Source organism: Crocuta crocuta, unplaced genomic scaffold (assembly GCF_008692635.1).
Source record: "Crocuta crocuta isolate KB4526 unplaced genomic scaffold, BGI_CrCroc_1.0 scaffold237, whole genome shotgun sequence".
Lineage (NCBI taxonomy): Eukaryota > Metazoa > Chordata > Mammalia > Carnivora > Hyaenidae > Crocuta > Crocuta crocuta.
This window is the reverse complement of record NW_027531914.1, coordinates 1,509,717-1,531,753: the sequence shown is the minus strand read 5'-3', so window position 1 is coordinate 1,531,753 and position 22,037 is coordinate 1,509,717. Positions and strand designations below refer to the sequence as shown.

At 46.3% G+C, this 22,037-nt stretch overlaps 1 protein-coding gene and 1 long non-coding RNA gene across 4 annotated transcripts in view; one reads left to right on the top strand and one right to left on the bottom strand.

Annotated features, from left to right (window-relative positions):
* The window catches only part of SCD5 (stearoyl-CoA desaturase 5), a 150,852-nt gene that overhangs the window by 35,316 nt on the left and 93,499 nt on the right, over positions 1 to 22,037 (top strand). The gene's annotated exons all lie outside the window — the stretch shown is intronic.
* Positions 21,596 to 22,037, bottom strand: part of LOC144240462 (uncharacterized) — a 31,311-nt gene continuing 30,869 nt past the window's right edge. For all 3 annotated transcript variants that reach the window (XR_013337729.1, XR_013337731.1, XR_013337730.1), the window contains one exon: positions 21,596 to 21,688. This is a non-coding gene — a long non-coding RNA (uncharacterized LOC144240462). The remainder of the gene's footprint in view (positions 21,689 to 22,037) is intronic.

The window sequence follows — 22,037 nt, the reverse complement described above, 5'->3', positions numbered from 1 at the left end:
GTTAGCTCTTAGGGAAGATTCTCCTGAGAGTCAGTCCTCAAGTCACCAAGGGGGGATGTCAGCAGTCACCTGCTCTCCTGATCTTTACGGGAATTGTGGCAGCAGCTCTTTAGTTAAAAAGGCCATGGCAGCTTGCCTCCTGCCTCCAGGCTTTGATAACCAGAGGACACTTGCCAGCCCGTAATTCATTCATTTGATAAAATATTTATAGAGTACCTAGCACTGAATTCCACCAAAAGCATCCATCACGCTGGTGAAACGCACACCTGCCACAATGAATGCTGATTGCTTACATTTCCTGGGGTAGATCTGCAGCAAATAAAGGCTGATACTTGAAATCCTCCCGAGGGCCACTTGCTTCTTGTCACCCACACTCTTGTCGTGTGTGTGCCATGCTTAGAGCACTGTGTTAGGTTTTGGGATGAGGAAAAGGAGTGAAACCAGGCAAAGGTCCTGCCCCTTGGGAGGCTTGCAGTCCAAATGGAATGATGAACGTTGGCATGACTAGAATAAATGGTAATGCGAGGTGGCATGGGCTTCAAATCAGTGGTGCAGTTGAAAAGCTCCATAGGAACTCAAAAGGGCAGCCTTTCTTCCAGGGCTGGGGTGATCAGGGAGAGGCTCAGAGTTGGGGGGAGGGACTTGATCTGGGCTTGAATGAAGGGCAGGGCGGGGGTCACGGGGAGGATCTTGAAAACAAATGAATGAGGCGAGTGGTCCGGAGTGCTAAGTGCTGAGACGGGAGTGAACGTGAGTGGTTGTTCAGGGGGAGCGGCAGATCTCTGTGAGGAGTGTGGAAAATAAAATTGACAAGGGAGAGTGGGGGGCTCAGGTTGTCAGAATTCTGAGGGAGCATGGCAGAGTTTAGACTCTATCATGCAGGCAGGGAGGGGTTGTCCAAGGTTTTAGTGCAAGGGGGTGGTTGTTTTTTGCAAAGTAATGCTGCAGGGTTCTTAATCTGGGACCCTGTATAGGATGGTTTGAAGGAGGGAAGCAAGAGGCAGAAAGATTGGATGGGAAACTGCTTCAGGGGTTAGGATGGAGGTTGCAGGAATGGAAACAAAAGGGATGAATGGAGGCATGGATGGAATGGAAGGACTCCAGAGATACTGAGAAAGAATAGATTCTGACAAGATGCAGCAAAGGAGCCAGGGGAGAGTGTGAGGTTTAGGCCTGAGTCAGTAGGAAAGGAGTTTATACCTTTAAAAGAAATGATGTTCACCGAGCCCTCTGTTAATCAAAAGGGTTAAGAGGAGACTTCTTGCCCTTAAGTAGCTCACACCCTAGTAGGAAAAGACAAGTGTGATTAGGGGGTCTAGGATAGAAGTATGTATGGAGTACAGTGGGGGCCTCACAGGAAGGAGTGGTCCGTTCTGGGGAGGAGGAAGGACAGGAATGTCTTCGCCAGAGATGGTCTTGAGCTGAATGTTGTGGAGGAGTTTGAGGAAGAAGTATACGTTATATTTGACTTCAGAGTTTATTTTGAGGGGAAGCTGAAAGCATAAGTGGGAAGCATCCATTCACCAATTCCTTGTTATGGAGGGAGCTCCATAGGAGGTAGCCCCATGGTAGGAACTCTAGGAAAAAAGAGGTGAATAAGGCTCTCTCCCTGCCCTTGAGAAAGTGCTCATCTAGTAGAGGGAAAGACTGTTCATTCCAGGAGTGCCTGGGTGGCTGAGTTGGTTAATGAAGCGTCTTACTTCAGCTTAGGTCACGATCTCACGGTTCATCGGTTTGAGCCCCTTGTAGGGCTCTGTGCTGGCAGCTCAGAGCCTGTATCTGTGTCTCCTTCTCCCTCTACTCCTCCCTGATTTGCACTCTGTCTTTCTCTCAAAAATAAGTAAACATTAACCAGAAAAACATTTTTTTAATAAGTAAACATTTTTTAAAAGTTAGAAAAAAAGACTGTTAATTCCTACATTCACATTTCATGTGTTGCTCTCCTACTCACCAAATGCTACTGTGGGTGCTGGAAATGCAGAAAGGAACAGAATGGACTAAATTCCCCCTTTTCACTGTTAAGAACTTACTCAAAAAGGTGAACCTGGATGGCTCAGTCGGTTGAGCATCCGACTCTTGATTTTCGGCTCAGCTCAAGATCCCAGGGTCATGGGATGGAGCCCCTAGTCAGGCTCTGCACTGTGTGAAGCCTTCTTGGGATTCTCTCTCTCCCTCTGCCCCTCTCCCCGACTCATGCATTCTCTCTAAGAAATAAAATAAAATAAAAACCCAGCAGAATTAGGCTAAGTAGTGAAAGAGGTTCAAGGGAAGTGTATAGCAAAAGAGCAGGGTTCTGCTGGGGCCATCGCTGAGAGACGTGTGCTGTCAGGAAGTGAGAGCTGAATGGCAGTCTCATTAAACAGCCATTGGAGATGTCAGTCAGGAGCGAGGGTCAGGTTAGACCGTGGAATGAGTGTAGACATCCGCGTGTGCCTCGTGATTGTGAGGTCATGTGCTTGCTGCTTCACAGCAGGGACATCTTTGTAACCGTGGCGGCTAAAACCAGGCACGGGCAGCCCTGTGTCTTCTGTGCCTTCCAGACCCCTCTCAGCCGAGCCCGGGACTCTAGAAGTGCTGGTTCTTCTTACCGTGTTTACTCGAACGCTGACGGAAGCCAGTACAGAGGGCCCACCCCACAAGTGCCCCTGGCACCAACACCCAAATCCTGTCACACTGATCTAAGGCGTATTTACTGGTGTTACAGAGTGATCTCTGGAGAGAGAGTGGGGGTATGATGGGTTGAACTGCTTCCTCATAAATTCATATGTTGAAATCCTAACCCCCAGCGCCTCAGAGTGTGACTGTATTTGAGCTGCGGGCTTTACAAGGTCATCAAATTAAAACGAAGTCGTTATGGTGGACCCTCATCAAGTATAACCAGTGTCATTATAAAAGGAGGAGATTTGGACATAGTCACCCACACAGGGATGTGAAGGTGAAGGCAGAGAGAGTGTAGCAAGCTTCTGTATGCTAACAAACACCACAGATTGCCAGGAAGCCACCAGGAGCTAGGGGAGAGTCATGGAACCCAGTCTCCCTCAGCGCTCTCAGTGGGACCAATCCTGTCCACACCCTGATTTCAGGCATCTAGCCTCCAGGACTGAGACTGTAAGTTTACTGTTGGTGAAGTCCCCCAGTCTGTGTACTTGGATGGCAGCCCTAGCAAATGAATACAGTGGGTCAGTAACTCTGAAGTCGTTCAGACCAGGAGCCTCTGGGGTCTGTTCCCACCGTTGACCTATGCCACCGTCACAGTCTGTGAGGTCCCTTCCATGGTGTTGTTGATATAGGTGTTTTCAGGACGGTCACCGAGAGTCTCACTCAGAAGTTTAGTTGTGAGTGACTGGCCCTCAGCTCCTTCCGAGAATTGGTCAACATCTGTGTGTTCCCCTTTCCCAGTTCTTTCCTTTTCGGAGGATTCTCGTTACTAAAAGCTGTAGAACCTCAGGATATGCTCCGCCACACAAGTGTTAGATTTGTGAGGAGGTCAGTTAAAAAAACAAAAAGTCAGTTAGGTGTTCATGATGGTGTTTGGCAGGATTTACAAGGGGATCTAGCATTTTAGTGAGCCGTGAGGGTTTTCACTTAAATTCCTGGCATGAAGGGCAGAGAATCATCTCCGATTACCAGCAGCAGCAGCTGTCTCTGCTGGGGCTGAGGCACAGGGAAGTCATGGAAACAGAGATTAGTTAAGCAGGTCCTCTGGGCAAAGTGCAGATCAATAACCCGTTGTTTGAAAGAGTTTCAGCGAAGCCTGGGTCTGACGAGTTGATCTCCTGTAGAGACTGGCAGGGGTCCAGGGTTCTGTCAACTTTCCCCCACTACCCCACTGCCCCCTACTCTCTGGCTTCTGCAGGGGGTGAGCAACTTGCTCTGGTGTCACTGTTATTCTCCAGAATCCTCCAGAATGTCTCCACTTGCTCCTCACAGAATTGCTGTCACTAACCCAGTCTCTTGGGAGTGGGACTCCACCTGCTGACTGAACTATTTTCTCTTGCTTACTACGTTCTCTTGTTTTTTGAAGTCTCAGAAGCAGCCAAATGAACATCATATCTGAAATTTTCTTGGCATTATCCATTAATGAATTCTGCACCACAAAAGTGTTTGAAGCTGGTGGCCACACCTTTTTTTTTTCCTAATTTGCATCCTATGGTATTTTTTATTTGTCAGGACTTTGCTGCCCTGAAGTTTATGTGTGCTTAGGATGTGCCAAGCTAAGGACTATGTGTTAATTGTGTCCATTCTTCATAATATCTCTGTGAAGGAGGTAGTACCTCATCCCCGTTTTGTAGACGAGACTCTACGAGATAAGTGACTTGGTCAAGTTAGCCAGTACATGATGTTGCCAGGATATATGCCCAACCTTCTGGCTCCAGAGTCCATGCTTTTAACCACCACACATCAAAATAACCAACTTGGGTTTGGATGGTCGTGCAGGGGATATAGGGTGTTTGGGATGAGTCCTGCTCTCAAGCTCCAGAAAGTTTCAGTATGACGTGGTTGATGTGGTGCAGGAGAAATGCACCAAACTTTGGGAACCCAGAATGAGGAGCTTTCCCAGAGGTAGGTTCTGGAAAGGCTGTCTGAAGGAAATGATGACTAAACAGGGACCTATAGGACTTTCCCAGAGAGGATTCACACAGATAAAGGCATAAAGAATGAGACGTTAAGATTGGGGGTGAGCATCAGTTCAGTGTAACTGGCTTGGAAGGCAAGATGATGGGACAGAAGGTGAGGACGGGCAGACTGGGGAAGGCGCTTAACATGACACACTAGGAAATTTGAATTTCCCCCCTGTGGAGGTCGAAGCGCCATTGAAGGGTTTTGAGAATGAGAGTGAAATGTTTGGTTTCAAGTAGTAGAAAGATCAGTGCAGTGGTTCTGTGGAGGATGGTTTGAGGGGGAAGAGTAAAGACAAGCGGAGGTGGGAGGCCCGGAGGAAGGTGTTGTAGGAGTCCAGGTGAGGGGTGGTAAGGGTTTCAAGTAGGAAAGAGAGTGGGGGTGGGGAGGATTCTGAATTTGACAGATTGTGCATATTGAGTGGATATGGGCTAGAGGAGCAGGAAGGCTTAGTCAACACCAAGTGCTTAATATGTGCAAAGTATGGTTCTAAATGTGTGACATATTGTAACTCATTTACTCCCACAACAACCTTAGAGGTTTTATAGATGATGAAGATGACATACAAGGAGGCTAAGTACTTGGCCCAAGGGCATTCTCATGGCCAGCAAGGGACAAATTGGGACTCGGGTGGGTGTTCTGGCTCTGTCACCTACTCTCTTCATCACCATGCTGCACCACTCCTGAGTGAGCCCTGGGGGTAGGGGAAGGCAACTAGATGACATGCCATCGCCACCGCCATTGCCTTCAGATGACCAAATGAATGGTGGTGCCATTGACCAAAGATCCCGGATGGGAGCAGAGAAAGGCACTGGATGCCATGCTACACGTGTTTACTGTGAGGTGCCTGTGGAGCTCCCAGTAGAGAAATCAAGCTTAGGCCCTTCCCCCAGCAGGCTCTCACACTGAGCCATGGGGCTTAAATCATTATACTGCTTTACATTTAGATGACAGGCTGATAGGAAAAAAATAATTTGGTGCCGCAGGTTCTAATACCTCTCATAATCTGATGTGATTCTTCTCTGTTTCCAGTCTACTGACAGGATGGCAGATTTAAATGTGAAGGTTTGACAAAAAAATAATGTAGTGTGCCAACCTTCAGTGTCTCAGGCATAAAATTAAATTTAACATTGTATTACGCATTTGAAGACTTGTCATCATAAAACTGGCCAGACAAATATGATTTAGAGGGTTAGGTTTTGAGAAATGAGTAGAAGAAATAAAATATGGAATAAAATAATAGTAGAGATGACACATTTAAAAAAAACATATCTGATGGTGTTAAGCAGTCCTTTTATCACACTGTTTCAGATTGTCTCTTTTATTGGGGCACCTGGGTGGCTCAGTCTGTTAAGTATCCAACTCTTGATTTCGGCTCAGGTCATGATCTCTTGGTTTGTGAGTCTGAGCCCTGCATCAGGCTCTGAGCTGACAGTGTGGAACCTGCTTGGGATTCTCTCTCTGCCCCTTCTCTGCTCTTGCTTTCTCTCTCTCAAAATAAATAAATAAACTTTAAAAATATTGCCTCCTTTATTGCCTTTTGACCAAGGGACAATGATGTGTTGGACAGGTTCTCCTACTGAAATCTGGAATTTCAGTTGACCCCTCTATCTCTGTCCTGACCACTCCTTTCATCTCTTTCACCTCCTAATTTTCTCCTTTCCTGAGCATTTAATCTGTGCAAACTCCACTCCTCCCCCCAGTTTTCCTGGTAGCTGCATGGTTCAGTCTGGCTGTGGACTAATTTCTAAGCTGCTAAGTTAAAGCTAGGATCTGGTTCTTTCCCTGCAGTCTACCTGAGTGCACCCCTTACTCAGACATTCCAGATCCTTCTGGTTTAGTCCCAGTCTCTGTCCATGGTGGAGTTTTGGTGTCTTACCCCTGCTGCTCCTCTGTGCAAAGCCTTCAGAGGGCATCTGCCCGGATCTGTGTCCTGGCCTTCGAGGCTTGTCGTGTCTGTCAATATAAGAAGTGAAATATAGGTCAGCCTCACGGAGCCCAGTGTTAAAAATAAAAGCTTCATCCCTAGGCTCTGCGGGTTTGTAGGCTGGCAGGGGTTCCCCTCTTCCCATCAACCCCGCTTCTAAATTACTCTTGGAGCTTCGTTGATGCCGCCCTCCATTTAAGAGGGAACCTGAAAATAGACCAGGAGCTGAAATTCTCTTTCGCCAACTCCATTCCAAAGTGTGATGATGGCCTGAATGGAAGCCGTAGGTGGAAGCACTGAGCATGTCTCCTCCCGGTGATGGGGGAGGAGTGCTGGCTGCTCCAGTCCCAGTTTCTGGGAAAGTGGGTCCGCAGTGGAGCTGGGCGGGGAGCCCGCTCCCTCCACGGACCCCCCAGCGCGCCTTCCCAGCGGCAGCCATGTCAGCAGCGGTCCAGTGCAACGCCTCCAGGTTGGGAGGAATTTCTCCTTCCTAGTCCCTGCATTTGAGCTATCTCAGGAGGTGCAGCTGCTTCTCTAGGATATCGAAATTCAGAAAGTGAAAAGCAGAGCCTTTGTGGTTTATAATAACTGCACATTTCTCTCCCCTTGAATTCCTGTTCATTCTCCTCCTCCTCCTATTCTGATTTTTCCAGGTAAGTCCTTTGGCCTTCGTCCATTTTGGCCTTTGAACTCCTGGGAAACAGGGAGACAAGCTTTCCTCCACATGAAATTTGGACGGAGCAGTGGCACTCAGCTCCTGCTGCACCACAGAACCTCTGGGAGCCTTTAACCACCATGTCAGGGAGCCTCCTGACATAGCTGATTAATTTGCTCCCAGGTGACGGGGACCTGACCGGGTAGCTTCTGAAGCTCCCCAGTTATTTCTCATGTGCAGCCAGGCCTGAGAAGGGCCACCTAGACCAGCGTCCCTCCCCCTGAAGTGTGCTTGTGAGTCACGTGGGATCTTGTTGCAGGCACACCCGGATTCTGCAGGCCCAGTGGGGGCCAGAGGCTCTGCCCCTCCACGGGCTCCAGGGTGAGGCAGCTGGTGCTCACCCGCATCTACTCTCTGGGTGGTAAAGGCAGGCGTGGGGGGGAGGGGTGGTCTTCAAGTTCTTTGCAGCTCTGATAGTAAAAGGGTTCTTATTTTTTTGTGGTGCGGAGAAGGCAGGGAGTAAGTGAAAGAGACATTTTGATGGTAGTGGGGAAGAGTTCCCTTTTGTCACTGGGGCACAGTGACATCGTCTTTGGGAAAATGTGACTCAGTTTTTGGTGGTAAAGTTCAATCATATCCATTTTCAACACTGGAGCAGGTGTATTTAGGGAAGAAAAGGAAGACAGAGGTGGCTCTGTGCTTGTGTGTGTGTGTGTGTGTGTGTGTGTGTGTGTGTGTGTGTGTGTGAGAGAGAGAGAGAGAGAGAGAGAGAGAGAGAGAGATGTAGGAGTGCTCACAGGGTGAATATTCTATGTTTGATGACTCTTAGGGGTTGGGAAAATCAAAGGGCAAAAAATGTGTAGGCTTCTCCCAGTCCAGTTATGGTGAAGAGATGAGAAGAGGCAGTTTTTATTCATCTGGGATTTAAGGTAAAGCTCTTGCTTTTCAAAACTCAGAGGCCCAAAGATTCCATCTCCTTAGCCCTATCTTTTTCCTGTGCTAAGCAGCCATTTGCTCCAGTTATTCTTGATTTATAGTGACAGCTTTGGGTTTAGGCTGGGCTTCAAATCATCTGAACATAGGAGTGGAAATAAAAGTTTGCCTTTCTTGGTAGGATCGTTTCAGCTGGCTGCTTTTAAAAGGCTCTCTCCTTCCCACCTCTTCCACCGCCCCACCCCTCCAGCCTTGCTGTGAGTCAAAGACACTGTCCTGGAGTTGCAAGATTCTGCCTGACAGGGGCGCCTGGGTGGCTCAGCCGGTTAAGCGTCTGACTCTTGATTTTGGCTCAGGTCATGATCTCACTGTTCGATTTGTGAGTTCAAGCCCTGTGTCAGCTCTGTGCTGATAGTGCATAGCCTGCTTGGGATTTTCCCTCTCTCTCTCTCTCTCTCTCTGTCCCTCCTGCTTTCTCTCAAAATAAATAAATAACTTAAAAAAAATTTTTTTTAAAAGGTTCTGCCTGACTTCTGCACCATTACCTGTATATTTTAAAGTCAAAATTAGCCTTAGAGAGATGTTTCCTGCATTCTGGTTTCTGGTTTTTTATTTCTCTAATTTTTATAGAACTACCAATTACCAAACATGAACAAATTCCTCTGGGTTAAAATTACACTTAATTACGGTTCTGTACTTCAGACCTTGTGGCGGTGATTCCCCTGCCCACATAATTATGGGGATTTCTTCTGCTTTGGAACAAGTCTCTAGCAGAGGAGTATTTCTTGCTAGAATTCACAGCCCAGGACTTTGTCATTGTCCTATTTTTAGTGGTTCCCCCAACTTGTGGTTTCGGGAAGAAGACTTTCTCGAATGAGGACATTTTCCAATTCTCCAGGCTAGAGACCTAAGTGGGAATTAGCCAGGCAGAGAGAACACAGTAGTGAGAGAACATGTGATTTCAGCAAGCCGGTGATGGTTTGGGTGGTTTGTATGGAAACCGAGCAATCAATAATGAGATTTCTCCCAGGTAATGTTGTCTTTCATGCGGTATGAGTGATTTTCTGACCCACTGTGGAGGGATGGGTATTCTAAATTATTCTTCCCAAAAGAACAAGGGATTTGCCTCCTGTCCCATCCTGCCCATGCCAAGGATGGGCCCTGTTGAGATGACTGTCTAGAGTCAGGCATTCACTGATGGCTCAGAACCTCAGAGCTGGTCGGGCTCGGTGGGGCGTGAGGTCACGTTTACAGTAGCCCAGTGCTCTGTCCAACTGAGAAAGCTAACACAGGTTCCTCGTGTTGTTTGCCATGACCTCAGAATTTGGAAGTCGCAAAGGTAGTCCTTTATAGCAAAGTTTTTGTATAGATTATAAAATCAGTAGGTTGCAGATGGCATTTTGCAAGTGAAGTAGAAGAGAAAATCAGAATACGTCATGGCAAATAAGGGCTAGTATTATGTAGTGAAACTTTGTGTGTGTGCTTGATGTGAGTGCCTTATTAGATGCTTTAGAATATATGCTTGCCGGCCGAGGAGGCAAAGATATTGCATCTTGTATTCCAACACTAATTGATTTGTAGGGGCTGGCTAGGATACTGTATTGAAAACAATTCAGAGGCAGTGTCTAGACTCAGAGGGAAAGTGGCATCGTGGATTAGTGGTGCTTAACATGGACTTACAGCAGGAGCGCGGGGTCACGCGGCCTGTGTGTTTGCATCCCTGTGGAAAACACTATGTAAGCAATAAAAGTAGCTGCCAGCAGGTGAATTATGGTGCCTAGTTATAACTGAATGTGCCAATAGGCCAGGTTTTCCTGGTGGAACTAACCCCAGGAAGTGGGAAATATGCATATGTGTGTTTGTATGTGTGTATGTGTATATGTATGTGTATGTACATGTATGCATACACACATAGACAAGCATACTTTATTTTTTTAATGTTTTTTTTAATGTTTATTCATTTTTGAGAGGAAGAGAGAGACCGAGTGTGAGCAGGGGAGGGGCAGAGAGAGAGGGAGACATAGAATCTGAGGCAGGCTCCAGGATCGGAACTGTCAGCACAGAGCCCGATGTGGGACTCAAACCCAAGAGTAGTGAGATCATGACCTGAGCTGAAGTCAGATGCTTAACTAACTGAGTCACCCAGGCACCCCTAGACACACATACTTTTTTTGGTTTTTCCATTAACAAGGAACCTCATTATAATAAAAAGCATAAATAATTATCATTTGCTAATGAGATTGTTTAAAACATCTTGACCTATTGAATGGTTTTGAAAAATACTTTTTGGCTAATCTAATTGGTTTCCTTTTAGAAAGTAGAAATTCAAAAGGCTTACCTGGCTAGCCCTTGTGCTCTGAGGCAGACATTTGTAACTTTAAATTTGCACATATAGAGAAGTTACCTCCCTGACTGATGCACATAGGATCTGGTTTTCTTCAGTCCTCCGAGACCCAAAGATTTAGTTGAGATATAACGGAAATACTTAAAGCAATACCAATAATCAGGCCCAGTGTAAACATCCCCATAAATTTTTTTTAAGTTTATTTATTTGAGAGAGAGAGAGAACAGGAGAGGGACAGAGAGAGAGAGAGGGAGAGAGAGAATCCCAAGCAGGCTCCATGCCGTCAGTGTGGAGCCCCATGTGGGGCTTGATCTCTCAAACTGAGATCATGACCTGAGTCGAAATCAAGAGTCTCACTCTTGATTGGAGCGAGCCACCCAGGAGCCCTGGAAACACGCTCATAGAGAGTAGAATGCAGGTGTTCAATCCTGAAGTTTCTGTTCTCCCTCACACATTTGTTCATCTGCTTAGGCGTTAATTCCACAGGTATTTATTGTAGGTGTATTGTATGCTTTATGGGATGCTGAAACAGCTCTTTCTGTGGAAAACAAACACAAACCTATTCCCTGTTCTCCTGAGGTTTGAAGACTGGTACGGGAGATCGGTAGTGGCAGCGAGGACTAAGTGCATGCAGTGAAGGAGGAGGGTACAGAGCTGAGAGCACATAACAGAGACATGGACCTGGGCCGGGGCCTGCTGTCTGCGCACGTTTTACCACACCTGGGCGACTCTGGGAAAGGCATATTCTTTAGTATTTGCTGCAGAGCTCTAGAAGAACTCAGCCCACAGAGCCCTTGGCCAATAATAGCACTTGAGCCTGACACATGAGATCAGCACTGCACGTAACATGGGCTTCTGAACCTCCTTGCTTGTCCACCCCCCAGACCTTGTCATCAGAGCTTCCGCTTCTTCGCCTGCAATACTTTTTCTTAAAACAGACTTAATTAACAGGCTTTTGATTTCACAACTTCTTTGCTACAAGCAGTTCTCTGGCAGCGGGTGGAAATAAAGCTATTCTGTGAGACTCAGGGGGCCCTTCATGACTTCCCTGGATCTTTAACAACATTTTTCTAGAAGTAATTTTATTGACTTCAGTGAATACTCCCACCCATTGTGCCCATCACATTCTCAATCCTCATAACATGTGCTTACTTGCTTCCAATTTCCAATTTCTTTTTATCACCTTTCGTATATGTGAACCAGTAATGTTTTGAGGGAGGGGAGGGGCAGAGGGAGAGGGAGAGAGAGAATCTTAAGCAGGCTCTGTGCCTAGCATGGCGCCTAGTGTGGGGCTTGATCTCATTGACCTGAGCCAAAATCAAGAGTTGGACGCTTTACTGACTGAGTCACCCAGGCTCCCCAGAACCAGTAACTTTTAATTATTAGTAATTATTAGTAACTGGTATATTGGATATAATATTTAACTAATTTTTTTTAGTTAAAAAAAATTTAAATTTTAAATTAACTATAAAGTTTAACTAATAATTTTAATTATTAGTAACTGGTATATTGGATATAATATTTCCTCATGTGTTACTCCCTCAGACTGTTACATGCCTCTTCCTTATCTCTGTGCATGCACCTGCCCTTAAACACAGAGAATGGGGAAGTGGGGCTCAGACATATCAGTGTGGGAGCCCACGATTGTGCAGGGCTGTGGCCCCTTCTGGTGCCATCACACACCAACTCTGGCTCTCAGCCACCTCAATTGATAATAACAATGAAAGCACACATTTTTGTGGGCCATGTGCCATCCGCTGAGCTGCATGCTTTATGGACTATCTTAGGTGATCCTCACTATGACCATATGAGGCAAATCCTATTGTTATTGCACTGACAGATGAAGAAGCCAAGGCTGAGAGAAGTAACGTGCCACACCGATACAGCTTAGTAAGGGTAGAACTGGGATTTGAACCCAGGATATCTGATTCCAGAGTCCTTACTCTTAAGCCATCCTACTTGTTGCCTCCCTAAATAAACATAAAATATGCTTAGGGTCTAAAGCCTAAGGTCATTTTAGATGAGTAACTCCCAAATCAACATGAGGCTAAAATGAACAGTTTACATTTTTTTAAATGTTTATTTATTTTTTAGAGAGAGAGAGAGAGAGAGAGAGATTGCAAGTGGGGAAGGGGCAGAGAGAGAGGGAGACACAGAACCTGAAGCAGGCTCTAGTCTCTGAGCCATCAGCAGAGAGCCTAATGCGGGGCTTGAACTCACAAAGCCAAGATTGTGAACTGAGCCGCAGTCGGACACGTAGCTGACTGAACCATCCAGGCATCCCTAAAATGGACAACTTTTATAAAAAAAAAATTTTAAGTTTTATTCATTTTTCAGAGACAGAGAGAGACAGAGCATGAGTGGTGGAGGGGCAGAGACACAGAGAGGGAGACACAGAATCTGAAACAGGCTCCAGGCTCCGAGATGTCAGCACAGAGCCCAACATGGGGCTCGAACTCACAGACCGTGAGATCATGACCTGAGCTGAAGTCGAACATTCAACCGACTGAGCCATCCAGGCGCCCCTAAAATGGACAATTTTAAACAGCACATAAGGCGATTGTTTCATGTGTTTTTGGGCAGTGAGTTCTAATATCTTAACATCACAGCTCTCCTGTTAAGCATGGGTCTGAGGCATGGTTGGATGGCTTAGAAGGACAATCAGTGTATCCCGTTAGCATTTGGGGTTTTTCTCTGAGTCTAGCATCACCTGCTGGCTTGTGCTCAGCAAGGTGGGTATCTGTTTTTGTAATATGAAGATACTCAGCAGCTTCTAAGAATTGTTACTTACTCTTCTGTTGATGTACATGTTTTGTTTCTTTAGATGGACTGTAAGCTTCTTGAGAACAGTGTCCTTCTCATACTGTAGCGAATAATACTTATTGACGACCTTGCTGATAATGAAAGACAGCTACTGCTGCCTTTTCCTTCTGCCCTTTGCCACCAAAGAGTGTTATTCACTGAACAATGATTGGCTGCCCACTACTCGGCCCCCTTCTGCCGTCTAATGATAAAGTTAGCACACTGAATTCTTTTTGTTTCTTCCTGTTTTGTTTTCTTCTCCCACTAACCTCTGTAAACTCACTTGCAGTGCTTCTTGGGACTCAGAGTTGTTTGGGACCCTCTATAGCAGGGTTCATGTTATATATTATCTCCAACCATCTGCAGATTCAAGAACATATGTCTAAATTCCACATTGCTGGGATAATAAAGATGCCTTGCAGCTCTTTGTGCCCATGTACCCCAGGGCTCTCAGCAGATGCGCTCATTCTCAGACAGGCAAGTATTAAAAATAAATGTCATTGCCTATTGGTTATTTAAACTTACATTTAAAATCTGGCATCCTTGGCCCGGCAAAGCGGAAACAAACACAGCTGAATCTGATGTCTCCATCTAGCTGATCCCCTCCCTGCAAAGAGTGGAGATAATGAAGGTTCATCTTTGTGCCCTCTTCCCCCCACTCCCTCCCCATGCCCTGTGCTTGCAGAGTCAAATTAGCCCTTAAACCTGAACTTGGGCACTTCTCCCACAGGCAAGTGTTTTCCTTTCGATTTCTGGAAAATAAACACGTCCTTCTCATCTTTTCTCTTCCACTAGTTTGATTCTGTTAGAATTCTGTTTCCCATTTAAGACTTCGGAAATCAAACCCTTTGCTTTCAGGTTTAAATGGGCTTGAGAAACTGATTAAATTCTTCCCCACCCTAATTGTTTACTTCTTTTGTGGGACTACTCCTTCACATGGTAACAGGAGCAAGAGCTTCCCTTCAAATCCCCAAGGAAGTTTTTTTCCCCAGCGCTAATCTTCCTGCCTTCCACAATTTATTGAATTTGTCTTTTATGAGACTAGCTCCACAGTGGTCTTCAACAGCAGCTCTTCCTTTCTCTCTTCCTGATTCCATAGGCCTGAAACAGAACCTTCCAGATGGGTGCTGGTTTCCTTTTTTTTTTTTTTTTAATGTTTATTTTTAAGAGACAGAGACAGAACATGAGTGAGGGAGGAGCAGAGAGAGAGAGGGAGACACACAATCTGAAGCAGGCTTTAGGCTCTGAGCTGTCAGCACAGAGCCCGACATGGGCTTGAACTCAGGAACCGTGAGATCATGACCTGAGCTGAAGTTGGACACTTATCCGACTGAGCCACCCAGGCGCACCTCTGGTGTCCTTATTTTACTGTGCTACTCCACTCTTTTGCTCTCAGTGCTGTTTCCTTCTTGAGCCAGTGGCAGGAATGAGGTACCATGGGAAATACCTTAATAGGGAGAGAGGTGTCCAAAGGCAGTTGGCCAAATGACACGTTGTTGGCCAGCCCGGTCCACTGATCATCCATATTTAACGTTTGCAATCACAGGCAGCCTTGCAAGGACTGGCATGACAGTAATGATCATTGGCATCTATTTGAACATTTACTGTGTGCCAGCCATGATGTTAAATACTTGAATAAACATCACAGTTAATTTTCACAGAGTCCTGTGAGGGAGCTGGTGTTATCACCCCCATTTTATGAGAGAGGAAATTAAGCGAGGTTGGGAGAAGTTAAATAGCTTGTGGGTGGTACAGCTGAAATGCAGACCCAATGGGTCTGGTTCTGAAACCCTTGCAGCGGGGGGTAGGTGAAGAGCCTGAGTCCGGGAGTCCAAGTTTGAGTGCTGCTCTACCGTGTACCAGCCGTGAGTCTCAGGTGGTCCTTGCCCTTCTCCTCGCCTGTAGCTGTAAACAGTATCACCGCCTTTCTGAGCCGTTGTGAAAAGTATGATTCATGGTCATGAAGTGCTTGGCGCTGTGCTTGGCACATGGTAGGCGCCCAGTCTATGGTGAATATTGTAACTATTCTTACTTCTGTTTGGGTGTTATTAACTCTTTCCCATTTACTGTGTCTTATCTTCCTCAACGATATCTTTTCTTCTTGAAATATATTTTAGTCTCTTGCCTCTACCTTACCAGTCACCTTCTGTTTATCCAGATTTCTGTGGAACATGAAAAAATATATGAAAGGAGGACTTGTGGTATAGAGTGGACTCATCGGTTGCTAGAGCTGTTACTCTTAAAAGCGAAGAGGCCAATTCTGATTGATATGAAGAGAGGAAATTCAAGTTCAAGTTTAAATTTAAACGTGATGATCCATTCTAGTGGACCAAATATGTCACCACGGTCTCAGATGAAAGCTGAAAGCCAAGAAAAAAGGCAAAGTGCACAGCAGAGAAAGAGTTCTCTCCAGGAAAGAGGTATTTATAGCATCTCAATGCCACAAAGGCACTTTCATCTTAATTCACTCTAAAGTACTCCTCGGGTTGGAGAGAGCTCTAGCCTGGTCATCTGAGATATCCTTTTGGATAATTTCCTCCAGTTCTCATTTTCTTGCATTGGCATTGCTTCCATGATGTTTTGATTCCAGTACAATGGAAAACACTCCTTTCCCGCATTCCCTCATGTACTGCTGAGCACATCTGACTCCAGTTGTCTTAGGAACTCGATTCTGGTCTCTCAGCTTGTGGGCAACAGTTTCACAAAGCAATTCTTACTAGTAATGAAAACTCCTGTAGCCGGGCATAGTTCTCTGCCTCTTGTAGGTATTAAGCTATTTAACTTTCACAATACCCTTAGGAGGTATGTATTATCATTCCCACTTTGCAAACAAACGGAAGCATAGATTTAGCAACTCGCCTAGGGTTATATGACTGGTGTTTGATCCTATGGAGCCTATATTTAGTGTCTACCTCTTAACCAACACTTTGTACTGCCTCTTACTTATCTCTGTTTTATGCAGTAATCTCTGATACTTTCTATTCTACTCTATGTTTTATTATTTTATTTTTTAAAGTTTATTTATTTATTTTGAGATAGACAGAGATAGTGCAAGTGGAGGAGGGCAGACAGAGGAAGAGAGAGAGAGAATCCCTAGCAAGCTTCGCACTGTCAGTGCAGAGCTCCATGCTGAGCTTGAACCCATTAAACCTTCGAGATTGTGACCTGAGCCGAACCAAGAGTCGATGCTTAACCGACTGAGCCATCCGGACGCCCCTGTTATTTTGTTATTTAAATAGTGTCTGGGAGTGGCTTGTGAAATGCTTTTCCAATTCTAATGGTGCGAAGTTTGAAAGCCCTGGACCTCCCCCTGTTGTGAGATGGCCTGATGCCTGAAACATTCCATTCACGTCTCCCCTGGTTCTAGTGCACTGCTCACCCTGCAACCCAGTGCTTTGGATTTGGACCCTGACAGAGGTGCCTGCCAGGAAAGAATGCACTGATTATGCGGGTCTTGAGTTTCCTCATGAATTAGTAAACCGTCTTTCTGGTTTAGGCTGTGAGGCTGGATAATGCAAATCTGTCCCCAAGAAATGGGTCTTGGGAATGGGGTCACTGGATCAGAGTCTGTGCAAGTGAGGCTGAAGACTGTGCCCCGAACCTTGACAAAATCTTTAAGGTCTTTGCTGTGAGGTCTTTTATGGGACAGCCTGCAGGTTTCTCCCACGGGCGGTGATTCCCAGCACTGAGCAAGGTTTTAAACTTCCAAGGCACCGAGCACCATCTGTTCCATGGTGAGAAAGAGAGCCCAGCACCCTTTTCCTCATCAGGACACGTCCTCGTTGACTCTCATGTTGGTGAGAAAAGAAATTGATGCTCTTTTCCCACCTGAGCTCTATTACACTACATGAATAAATGCAGTGCATCCCCTGCAAATGATTGATTGAAATGTGATCCCTTTCCCTTTCAGCCAGCCGGTCTCCCTCCTAGACGGTATCCAGTGGGGCCATGTCTTCATGCATTATGCATCTCTATGATTATGCATTCATTTCTTGAGAACTAGCAAGTGATACCTAAAATTTTCAAGCATGTTTGGTTATGCTAAATAATTGATTGCATCTTTTATTTATAAAAATTTACTTGCTGGAAGTTCAGACGGAGGTTCTGCCAACCCATCTTCCCTATTGGATTTCAGCTTCCCGGCATGAAGTCCAAAAGCTCACCTACAGATTTCAGTCCTGAAAGCTTTTAGGCAAGCAGCCAGATGAAGTCCTGCATTCCAGACAAGTGAGACTGGCCTTACGTCAACAGACACCTGTGCTGACCTCCTCCCACGGTCATGGGGATAAAACTTGCCAAAGCCTTAAGCACCTGGAGAGACCTGTTTCCAAGTTTGTAGCCTCAATGACTTTTCTGTCCTAACCAATGAGCAGCTAGGGTATCTCCGGACCTAGATAAATGTAATTACATGATGAGAAAAGTTATAAGCCCACATAGCTTGTATGAGTAGGAGAATAATGTGATCAAAGAGAAATACGGGTAACCAGGAAAAAGAGAATTGCACAAAGGCAACTTTTCTGTCCCTTTGAAACTGTATTCCCGAGAAATGGGGAATGGACAAAATAACTGTAGTTAGCATGTTCAACAAATATGATTAACAAGGTAATCAAAATATTATTTTCCCCCTCTCCCCTTGCCCTTTTAAATTTTATTGATAGGGGAAGTTTGATATGAAAGCTCAGCAGGCTTATGCTTACTTTTCAACTCATACTTTAAAATTTTTTTCATATTTATTTTTGAGACAGAGAAAGAGAGAGCGTGAGCAGGGGAGGGGCAGAGAGAGAGGGAGACACAGAATCCGAAGCAGGCTCCAGGCTCTGAGCTGTCAGCAGAGATCCCGACAAGAAGCTTGAACCCATGAGCCCTGAGATCATGACCTAGCCAAAGTCAGATGCTTCACCGGCTGAGCCACCCAAGTGCCCCAGCTTTTCAATTCATTCTTAAAATAGAAAGAATCCCATTCTAGGGCTTGTGTCAATGACACAGGACTTGTGTCATTCTAAGTTGAACTCTGTCTCAAGCCAGAAATCAGAACTTCCAGCCCAAGATGAGGATGAAGCCTTTGAACCTGATTTAATGTCAACTCCCCTCCCCTTCTCCATCTCTAGCCCGCATCAGGCGGGGGGGGGGCTGGCGTGGGAAGGGCTGGTAGGTAGCTGGTGGCCTCTCTATGGTCTCTGCCTTATGCTTTTCTCCTGCCTGCAGTTCTCACTTCGCTAGCTAGTTTCTGAACCTCCAGGATTGGGTGGCAGGTAGGGAGTTTGGGACAAGGGAATTAACAAGGTGGGTTTCCCACTCTCCAAGCCTGACCAATGCTTGATATGGACCCTTTCCCTAGTTGGGTGTTGTGGTGGGTTCTTCAGAAACTCCAGTATTGGCCATCCCTCTCCTACAGTTCTCGGGGCATGGGAAGATGTATCTTTATTCTAGGAGGTCCCCTGGATTTCTTTCTAAGACTCTAGCAGTCTGATGCCCACTTCCAGCTTCTTGATGCTGGCGTCTCTCTGCCCCTCCAGGTGGCCCTATGAGACAGCACCCAAGCTGGCCGTATGCCAGCTCTCTTCTGAGTGACCACAGTTGGTCCACAGGACATACTTTACCCAACAAACCCTGCAAAACCTGACCAGTCCCTTGTGCCCCACCACCCCACTGTCACGCTCAGTATCAAAAGCATAAAGCTGGGACCCATCATGTGTGCTGTTTCCTGACTGTATTTCAAGATACTCCAGGTGGTCCATGTAAGCCTGCTTCATGGGCTTGAGATAGAGATGCAGCCCTAGCCCTCCTTTCCTTGGGGTGTTGAGGGGACACTCACAGCTCATTAACAGCTCTTTCCAAAAAAAGCTCTTTGCCTCTGTCTCCCCACCACACCATCCTCTGACCCATTTTCATATCCTTGATCTGGGTGAAGCATCCAAGAGGGAAGGAGCCAGGTCTTGAAATGGTGCTTTGTGAATTCTGGATAAGGGGGCTTGTTCCACGTTCATGCAGGTATCTGATATCTATCATATTGGTGCTTTGGCCAAAACAGAAGCAGAAAGAATCCCATTCTAGTATCTTATTCCATAAACAATAGAGAAAAAAGACAAAAGTGTGCATTTCAGTTGTTGAGTGCTGCGTAGCACCCTGAAGCTGAGTGGTTTAAAACAACACTGATATGTCATTTCTCATGCTTCTTGGGTTGGCTGGGTCACTCGTCTGCTGGTTTCACCAGGGCTTGCTTCTCGAACTGCACTGAGCCGAGGGCCAGCCATCACTCCCATGGCTGGCATTTAGTGCTGACTGGTGGCTGGGTGCCTCGGGCCTTGTTCTCGTGACTTCTCATTATCTGGTAGGCTAAACAAGCTTCCTTTCATGGTGATCTGGGCAACATTTCAAGAGACCAGAGCAGAAGATATAAGGCCTCTGGAGGCCTCAGCTCTGGAAATCACACAGAATCACTATCTTACATTTTGTTGGCCAAAGCAAAACCACAAAACCAGCCTAGACTCCATAGGTGGGAAGAAAAGACTCTGCCATTAGCATTTACAGTCTTTGGCTCTCCCTAGTTCACTACAGGGCTTTCTGTCTCTGCCAGCTAGAGCAGTTGTGGAGTGGAGGGTTAGGGAAGGGATTAAAATGAGTCTCTGTTGGCTTGATGGGCTTATATTTGGAAGGATGGAAAGGAAGGGAAAAGATCCAGAAGGTAAGAGCCAGGGGAAGAAGATAGAGCCAACCAAGGGGGGCTTTGAGGAAGCATTCCAGGGGAATGGACCACAGGCTGGGAACTAGGAGCCCTTGGTGCAGAGAACAGTCCAGGTTGGTTTTTCCATTCATGAGGGTAGGAGCAGTCAGTATCTCTGTGTGAATGGGGGGTGGGCTGAGACCTTCTGGAACTTCATGGGAAAATAGACGTTACCATAGACTGGATTCCTCGTCTCCCACCTGCCCCCAGACACATTTCCCACCCCCATCCTTCCTCTCCTCTGATGTGCTCATAGGGAAGGTGAGTCCCAGGAGAGGTGTGGGATACTGGCAAACAGCCCCGTCCTCAGGTGGTGCGAGGCTTCAGGAAGAGGTGAATGGGAGAAGCTGGTGGACCCAGGCGATTGATTGTCCCGTTGCTGTGCTGTGGGCTGCAGATTCAGTGCTCAGGGTTTTCATTTTTTACAACCATTTCTAAAGCCTTGAAATGTCAGTGTGCTTATGTGTGCTTATCTAGAGTCTAAATTGAAAGGGCCTGTGTTTTCTGTCAGATGCCCCAGGAGGAAGGGAGCAGAGGCTGATGACATTGAAAGGCCAGGTCGCTTTGCTGAGAAATGAAGTGCTCGGGGCTGGTTTTTGGCTGCAGAGGTGAGCAGGCCCACACAGCACGTAGCTGAAGCTCATAAGCACCCTTGAGGGAAAGCACGGAACCTTTACTTGCCTTGTATTTTAAACGAACACACAAAATCCATAGAGTATCTTTTTCACTTAAAGAGAATGGATATATGCCTGCCTTTAAGGGGCTATTCCTTACTTTAAAAGACAAGCATTTTTTAAATTCCGGCTTTTCATGATCAAAAAGGCTAAGTGCAAGCCTTGACCCCCACCATCTGACTCTCTCCTAAATTATTCTGTAATCCTCCTCTCCTCTTTAAAACCTTTGCCCATCTGAATCTTAAACACATTTCTTTGAGCAAACACATGGCGATATACACTTTGGAGCAGAGCGGGGTGAGTTGGGGGCATGCCTGAAGCGCTTTGCCCTTTGCTGCCGTCTCCCACAGTCCCCACAGCGGGGCACCCCAGCAAAGAGCAGCGGGCCGGCTCTCGGAGCCAGTGACCACAGCCTCACTGCCAAGAGGCTGCCGGTAGGGGGTGCTGTGTCTACACTTGGAGCCGCGAGTATGCCGGCACCACCAGGCTCCTTGAGTTGTTAGACGTTAAAAGCTGGAGGGGATGTTAGAAACCATGTCCACGATGGGATTCCTTTGCCCATGAGGAACTTCTGGTCCACAGAGATGAGTCAGTGGTAAAGCCTGGGCCAAAACACAGGCCTCTTGACCTCTGCGCTGGGATTCCTACCCTCCTGTTCTCCTCCTCCCAAATATCTTACCAGTGTTGAAGGGAACACAGCTTGCACGTGGAATTATTAGAAAAGAACAGGAGATGGTAAGGTGTTGCTGCTGTTTGCCTGGGCAAGCACAGTTTGGGGCTTTTTGCATTTGGCCTCATAGGAATAGTCAACTCTTAACTAGTAGGGATGAGATTAAACTGTGTTGTTTTTTTAAAAAAAAGCACACGTGTGGCAAAAGTTATAATTTATTATAAACAATCAAGACATTTACCTATATTATGAGAGGCGAGATGTTAGAGAGTGTCAGTCCTGTCTGTTATTGCCAGCCGTGTGGTCTTGTCCAGGCTTTTAAGCATCATCTTGCCTCATCTGTTAAATGGGATAATAGTGTTGGTGAAAATTAGAAGAGATCAGGTATTTAAGTGCTTGCCTTAGGTCACGGCACATTCTAAGCGTTCACTAAGTGTTAATAATAATAGTAATAATAGTAATGATAACTCTTCGGCACCCGAACTTTGGGACTACAATGTAGTTGTCTCTACCACAAAGGAGAAATGCCCCTTCCCCTCACCAGTTAGATACGTAGCTCTTCAGAGTAGCTTCCCTACCAACTTCCAGTCTCTCCTCTCCAGAGACCCAAAGTTGTGGCCCAGAGTTAGCCAGGTTGGGAGAGTGGGGAGTGGAGATGGAGAGGCGGGGGAGGAGCTGGGCAGCGAGT